This window comes from Bos grunniens, chromosome 7 (assembly GCF_055505025.1).
Source record: "Bos grunniens cultivar Pamir isolate PY7600 chromosome 7, Bosgru_T2T1.0, whole genome shotgun sequence".
NCBI classification, from domain to species: domain Eukaryota; kingdom Metazoa; phylum Chordata; class Mammalia; order Artiodactyla; family Bovidae; genus Bos; species Bos grunniens.
The window spans coordinates 37912840-37921187 of record NC_141171.1 but is presented as its reverse complement, the minus strand read 5'-3'; positions in this window follow the sequence as shown (position 1 = coordinate 37921187).

Here is an 8348-nt window from a genome sequence, read left to right as displayed (position 1 = left end):
AGAGACAGAAACAGACATCCCAGGAAAATGGTGCATTCCCAAGATCAACAATAGTGAAGGTCTCCTTCCTTCCATGGCCTCCAGGGACCCTGTGTCCCATCCAGCACCAGCCAGGATGCACCAAGAATGCCAGGAACTTCAGGATGCCATCTCCATCTTTAGGACTGTCAACCAGAAAGCCTTACTCCAGTCCCTACAGAGTAGACAATTTTGTTCTAAGAAATGTCTCTGTTCAGTTTCAGTGACTCCATTAAATCTCAGAGAAGCACATCCTCTATTGAAGATTAACTGCTTTTCATTGTTGTTGTTCAGTTGCTCAATCATGTCTGACTCTTTGCGACCCCATAGACTGCAGCACGCCATGCCTCCCTGTCCATCACCAACTCTCAGAGTTTACTCAGACTCATGTCCATTGAGTCGCTGATGCCATCCAACCATCTTATCCTCTGTCTTCCCCTTCTCCTCCTGCCTTCAATCTTTCCCAACATCAGGGTCTTTTCTCATGAGTTGGCTCTTCGCATCAAGTGACCAAAGTGTTGGGGCTTCAGTTTCAGCATCAGTCCTGTAAGGTATAGTTTGGGCCGAGGCAGAAAGAGGAAAGACGACCTCAACAGAAGTAGGTTACCTTTATTCAGGCAAGGAGGGGCGACAGTCGGCCTAACGACCAGGCTGAGCGTGGAGAGGGATCAGGGAGGCTCTATGTTTATAGGGAGGTTTGTGGAAGCGATAAGGGAAACATTAATCAGGCGGGATGTTTTGGGTATTCTTTAGTTGAGATGGTGTTTGTAGTTGGGCAGGGGGTGATAAGTCTTCTGGGCAGGTGTAGGGGGTGGAAGATTTCCAGACAGGGGATGATAAGTCTTCTGGGCAGGTGTAGGGGGTGGAAGGTTTCTGGACAGGGGATGATAAAGTCCCAGATAGATGCAACGAGCCTGGAGCATCAGGGCGGGACCTAAAGTTCTGTTTTGTTTTCTCCGAAGTTAGATGATTCAGCAAGGGCCTTTGAGACTGTTGTTTTCTTTTCTAGGCCCAAAAGACTCCCTCACAGTGGATGTTGGCACTTTGATCTCTGGTTCCTCTGCCTTTTCTAAAACCAGCTTGAACATCTGGAAGTTCACGGTTCATGTATTGCTGAAAGATTGTAGCTTTTGCATTATAGCAAAAACTTGGAAAACAACTCTAATGACCATCGACAGATGAAAAAATACATGTGTGTGTGTGCTCAGTCATGTCTGACTCTTTGTGACCTCATGGACTGTAGCTCACCAGGGTCCTCTATCCATGGAATTTTTCAGGCAAGAATACTGTAGTGGGTAGCCATTTCCTCCTTTGGAGGATCTTCCCAACCCGGGGATCAAACCTGCATCTCCTGCATTGGCAGGTGCATTCTTTACCACTAAGCCACCTGGGAGAGATCTGGAAAGATACACAATTTATGTTATATATGTATTACAGAGTATATAACAGAAAGCAATCTGTAGTAACAGAAAGCAGTGCTTGCTTAGGGCTGAGGGTTGTAGGCAGTCATAGGAGTTGACTGAGAAGCAGCATAAGAGAACTTTTCAGGGTAATGGATTTGCTTCATATTTTGGTGCTGACAGTCGCACAGGTATACACATTTGTTAGAACTCATGGGATTGTACACTGAAAATGGACATACTTTATTGATTATAAAATTTACCATATAAAGCTGATTTTTCAAAGACTTAAGAGACATGAATGTAATATAGAGAATTGTTTAGATCCTTATTCTCACAAACCAACTGAAAAAAATAGGACAATTATAAAAATTTGAATACTTACTGAATATTTGCTGATATTATTAATAATAGTTTTAATTTTTATCTATGATAATTATATTGATTATATTAAGATGGTATAAGAAATTCCTCTATTTTAGATGAATTTTATTCATCTATTTATAGATAAATTTATATAGTATGTAGAATCTACTTTAAAAGAATTAAAGCACAGGGCAATGATGGGGATGTAGATGAAACAAGTTTGGCCAAATATTAATTATTGAAGCTGGCTGATGGGGACATTGAGATTTATTATAAGTTTATTATTGTATTATAAATTATTATATTAATTTTGTTATCTTTACATTTGTATATAATTGAAATTGTCCATCATAAAAACATTTTTTTAAGGAACTTAGGAGTTATATCAATCAAATGTAATGTTTTGACCTTGTTTGGATCCTAAGTAAGCAAACAGACAATAGAGAGATATTTATGGCAACTAGCTGGGCAAATCTGAATACTATGATGGATGACATTATGGAATTTGGAGGAGAAATTTTTGATGTTTTAATAATTTTGTGGTTGCATAAAGGAGAAAACGAAACTCACTCAGTCGTGTCTGACTCTTTGCGACCCCATGGACTATAGCCTGCCAGGCTCCTCTGTCCATGGAATTCTCCAGGCAAATACTGGAGTGGGTAGCTGTTCCCTTCTCCAGAGGATCTTCCCAACCCAGGAGTCAAACCCATCTCCCTCATTGCAGGCATATTGTTTATTGTCTGAGCCACCAGGAAAGCCCAAAGGAGAAGATGAGAATTAAGGAGGAAAGGAGAAGTTGCAGTCATAGCAAGGATAGCACCTGGCATGTGAATCTTGGTTTCTTCATTTTCCTCTCAAAAGTACCAGAAGTTTTTGTAGAAATGGCTTATTCTTTCCACTGTCAGCTTTACTGAGAAATGAAGGACATATAGCATTGAGTAAGTTTAATGTATAGAACCAGTTGATTTGATACTTTCAAATATTACAAAATAATTGTCACCAAAGCTTTAGTTCACACATGTATGACATTAATCACCATCATTTCTTTCTTTTTTCAGTTGAAGTATCATTGACTTACAATATTCTGTTAGTTTCAGATATACAGCAAGGTGATTAAGTCACATATTTTTCAGGTTATTTTCCATTATAGATGATCGCAGTTTAGTTCAGTTCAGTTCAGTTGCTCAGTCATGTCCAACTCTTTGCGACCCCATGAACCGCAGCACACCAGGCCTCCCTGTCCATCACCAACTCCCAGAGTCCACCCAAACCCATGTCCATTGTGTTGGTGATGCCATCCAACCATCTCATCCTCTGTCCAAGATACTAAATATTATTCCCTGTGTTACACAGTAAATCCTTGTTGATTATCTATTTTATGCATAGTGTATTTCTGTTAATTCTATGCTTCTAATTTATTCTTCCACCCATTTATCCCTCCTCTCCCCCTATCCCCTTCGGTAACCACAAGATTGTTTTCTATGCCTGTCTGTTTCTGTTTTGTATATAGATTCATTTGTATTGTTTGTCAGGTTCCACATATATGTGATATCATATAATTATTGTCTTTCTCTGTCTGACTTACTTCACTTAGTATGATATTCTCTAGGCCCACCCATGTTGCTGCAAATGACGATATTTCATTCTTTTTTATGGCTAATATATCATTATGTATCTATATTACATATATCTCACATCATCTTAAATCAATCATCTGTTGATACTTGGGCTGTTTCCATGCCTCAGCTGTTGTAAATAGTGCTGCTATGAACCTTGGGGTGCATAAATCTTTTTGAATTAAGAGTTTTTGTCTTTTCTGGATATATGCCCAGGGGTAGGATTGCTGGATCATATGGTAACTCTATTTTTAGCTCTTTTAAGGAAACACCATACTGTTCTTCATAGTGGCTGCACCAATTTATATCCCCACCAACAGTGTATGAGGGTTTCCTTTTCTCCACACCCTCCCTAGCATTTATTATTTATAGACTTTTTGATGATTGAGAAATGACTTATTCTTAAGCCTGAAATATTTTGTTGTGCCAGAAAATGAGAAAGTGCTCAAAGAATGATGTGGACATAGGAGAAGCAGTTTTGATTCCTGGGTTGGGAAGATCTCCTGGAAGAGGAACTGTTAAGCAACTCCTGTATTCTTGTTGGGTATATCCCATGGACAGAGGAGCCTAATGGGCTTGCAAAGAGTCGGACATGACTGACCACACACACACACACACATTAGAAACACAGGAGCCAACTCAAAGGGGCTCCTACTGACCCAATCTTGGACAATATGAGCACTAGAATAAATAATGATAGCAAAGCACTACTAATACAATTCACTTGGATCAAATGAATCTATGAGTCTTGCAGATGGAACAAACATCCTATAGTAGAAAGCCAACTAATAAATGTTTATGGAAATGGAACTAGAAGATTAGCATTTGTCAACTATCATTCTAATGCCTGAATCATGTTATTTCTGCCAAAAATGTTTACAATGAATCTAACCAGGAGGAAACAAAGACAACTCAAATTGAAGGACAAAATAACTGACTAGTAATCTTCAAGACATCATCTTCATGACAGAGAACCACTCCAGACTGGAGGAAATCAAACAGAGAGGGTACTGAGTGGAATACCTAAACACATAATTTGGGATTTTCTTTCCCTCTATTGTTGGGACATTTGGTGAAATCTGAGTAAGTTATGTCAATTTGATAATGGTATTATATAAAAATTAATACACTGATTTTGATAATTGTAGAGTGGTGATGTAAATGAATGTCCTTATTCTTAGGAAAACATGAAGTGAAATATTTAGGGATGAAGGTTCATGGTGTGTGCAACTTACACAGAGTAAGTTTAGTTTAGGAGAAAGAGAAAAAAAGAATAAAGCCAAGGTGATAAAATGTTATAATTTAAGGAATCTGGTGAGAATGGTGAAAAGCCTATGGGAATTATTTATAATTTCCTGTAAGTTGAAATATGTCAAAATAAAAACTTGAAAAAATGAAGGAAAAAAAAAACCCCCTTGAAACTGAAATCAACCAATCAAAAAAAAGGAGCTTATTAGTGGGAATGTAAAATGGTTCAGTAGCTCTGGAAACCAGTATGGTGATGCTTAAAAAAACTGAAAATAGAATTACCATAGAATCCAGCAATTCCATTCCAGGGTATATATCTAAAAGAACAGAAAGCAGGATCACAAAGACATATTTGTACATCTGTGTTAACAACAGCTCTACTCATAGTAACTAAGGAGGAAGCAATCCAAATGTCCATGGACAGATGGATGAAGAAAATGCAATATATATATCGTATGACAGAATATTATTTAGCCTTAAAAAGGAAGAAAATTCTGACCCATGCTGCATCTGTCAGAACTTGATGAACCTTAAGAACATTATGCTAAGTGGAATAAGGATACAAAACTCTATAATTTCACCTTTGTGAGCTATCTAAACCAGTCCATTCATATTAACAGAAAGTAGACTGTTGGTTGCCAGGGCTTTGATGAGGGAAAAGTGAGGAATTGGGTAATGGATATAGTTTGTTTTGTAAGATGAAAAAGTTCTGGATATCTATCGTACAACCATGTGGCTATACTTAACACTACTGAACTGTACGCTTAAAATGGTAAAGACCGTAAATTTATGTGTTTTTTACCACAAGATTTTAGAAAAAAGTTACGATTTACTGATGAAATAATACATGGGAAGGAATAAAGGTTATGGATGAAACAAGACTGATTATATATTGGTAATATTGATGCTCAGGTGTTGGTATGTGGAGTTGTATTAAATCAGTCTTTCTTCTCTTCTGCATGCTTGAAACTTCCTATTAAAAACATTTAAAAAATATCTCCACTTCAGAATTTGTAAGTTGCAATTTAGATTCTGTGAGATTGCCTCATATCTTTACTCAACTGATGTCTTTTGACCATTGCTGAGTTTCATAATTAAGTGGAGAATTAGAAGACCAGACTGTGTTTGGAGATCTCCAAAGATACTTAGTTCCCTGAGAAGGGAATGGCAACCCACTCCAATATTCTTGCCTGGAGAATCCCAGGACAGAGGAGCCTGGCAGGTTATAGTACATGGGGTCACAAAGAGTCAGAAACGACTGAGCAATTAACAAAGATATTTAGTGAAGTGTCAAGAAACAGAGGATCTCCAGCACAAAGTGCTATATGACATAGTTCAGACTTTAATGATAATTTTTAATATTCATGCTTAAGAATAAGTCATGTATTAATACAGGAGCAAGCATGGCTGCAGAATGATCTGGACCAGTTCAGTTCAGTTCAGATGCTCAGCTGTATCTGACTCTTTGCAACCCCATGGGCTGCAGCACGCCAGGCCTCCCTGTCCATTGCCAACTCCCAGAGTTTACTCAAACTCATGTCCATTGAGTTGGTGATGCCATCCAACCATCTCATCCTCTGTCATCCCCTTCTCCTCCTGCCTTCAATTTTTCCCAGCATCAGGGTCTTTTCCAATGAGTCAGTTCTTCACATCAGGTGGTCAAAGTATTGGAGTTTCAGCTTCAGCATCAGTCCTTCCAATGGATATTCAGGACTGATTTCCTTTAGGATGGACTGGTTGGAGCTCCTTGCAGTCCAAGGGACTCTCAAGAGTCTTCTCCAACATCACAGTTCAAAAGCATCAGTTCTTCAGCATCCAGCTTTCTTTATAGTCCAACTCTCACATCCATACGTGACTACTGGAAAAACCATAGCTTTGACTAGACGGGCCTTTGTCGGCAAAATAATGTCTCTGCTTTTGACTATGCTGTCTAGGTTGGTCTTAACTTTCCTTCCAAGGAGTAAGCGTCTTATAATTTCATGCTACAGTCACCATCTGCAGTGATTTTGGAGCCCCTCAAAGTAAAGTCTGTCACTATTTCCATTGTTTCCCCATCTATTTGCCATGCAGTGATAGGACCAGATGCCATGATCTTAGTTTTCTGAATGTTGAGTTTTAAGCCAACTTTTTCACTCTCCTGTTTCACTTTCATCAAGAGGTTCTTTAGTTCTTCTTCACTTTCTGCCATAAGGGTGGTGTCATCTGCATATCTGAGGTTATTGATATTTCTCCCAGCAATCTTGATTCCAGCTTGTGCTTCATCCAGTAACTTGTATAAATTAAGCATGTAAGTAATTTTGCTGATGGCTACATTAGGAAGGAGCAGGAAGGAAGGAGGAACTAGTTGGGAAGAGTGCCGGCAGAGGCATTGAAGTCTCCAGGAACCAAGTAAGTACATCCACGGGTGATCACAAAGGGCACATAGTGTGTTCAGTAGTCCTTCTGTCTCTACAAAGCCTGGAGTTGACATTTAAGGCTGGTTTGTTAAAGTAGGGAACTGTACAGCTCTTTTCAGCACCTGAGGCTGCAGCTGGGGTAATGAGGAAGAGGAGTGAGATGAGTGATGGTGGAGTGCTGAGCTTGCACCAGATTGTGCAGGGCCTGAAGTTTCTCTTTTCCACACTACTGATAAATGATTATATTTTCATCATAAGAATGAAACCTACATCAAAGTATTCCTGTGCAAAACTGAGATTGCCCTTCAGTTTAACTTTGCTTCCACTCCCCACCCACTAAGGGAACCCACTGTTAGGGGCGGCTCATCTTTCCTTTCTTTTTTGACCTTCAAATTTCAAATCAGAAAGAAAAAATCCTAAAGATCCGATGGTGGTTCTTCCCCCGCCGCACCTACCCCCCACCCCCGACCCAAGCCTGTGTTTAAATGTCACAGCACCTATCACTCCGAGAAAATGTCTGACCATTTCCCATCTGTTGGGCTCCTAGATTGTAATCTCCCCATGGCCAGAGCTTGGGTTTTAATATGTTTTGAAGTCTGTTTACTTAGGGTGACTGAGTGGAGGAGTGGTAGGCTGCCTGGATAAACTGGGTTTGCCTTTCTCAATTTGGTTCATACTTGCTGCTACTGCTAAGTCACTTCAGTCCTGTCTGACTGTTTGTGACCCTGTGGACTATAGCCCACCAGGGTCCTCTGTCCATGGAATTCTCCAGGCAAGAATATTGAAGAGGGTTGCCATGTCCTTCTCCAGGGGATCTTCCTGACCCAGGGATGGAACCCAGTTCTCCTTAATTGCATACAGATTCTTTACCGTTTGAGCGACCAGGGAAGCAAGGGACATTGAAGGGACCCAGCCTCCAAGTAGAGACCCCGTCACGTCACACAAACTCTGGTGGCCTGAGCTGAAGCCTCCAAATGACAGGAAATGCATAAGAAATGTACGGAAACAACATGGCCTTGTGGGGAAGACCCTGGACTGGCAAGAAGGATGCAATAAAGCGGTGGGTCTTAATGTTACCTCTCCAAGGCTACTGATAACGGGGCTTCATAACACCCGCCGAGCCTTGGAGAAGAAACTTGTGCAGAATGAATCAGGAGGAGCCAGGTTGCGCTGCGACCACCCGCTCGGTGCTCCTGAAATCCGGGCTGCCAGTCTGCGGTGACCCTGTACACGCGATGGTCCCTTGGTTCCATCTGCTTCGCCTCCGGACCCGGCAGGAGCTGCGCCAGTCCTGTGTCCTGGAG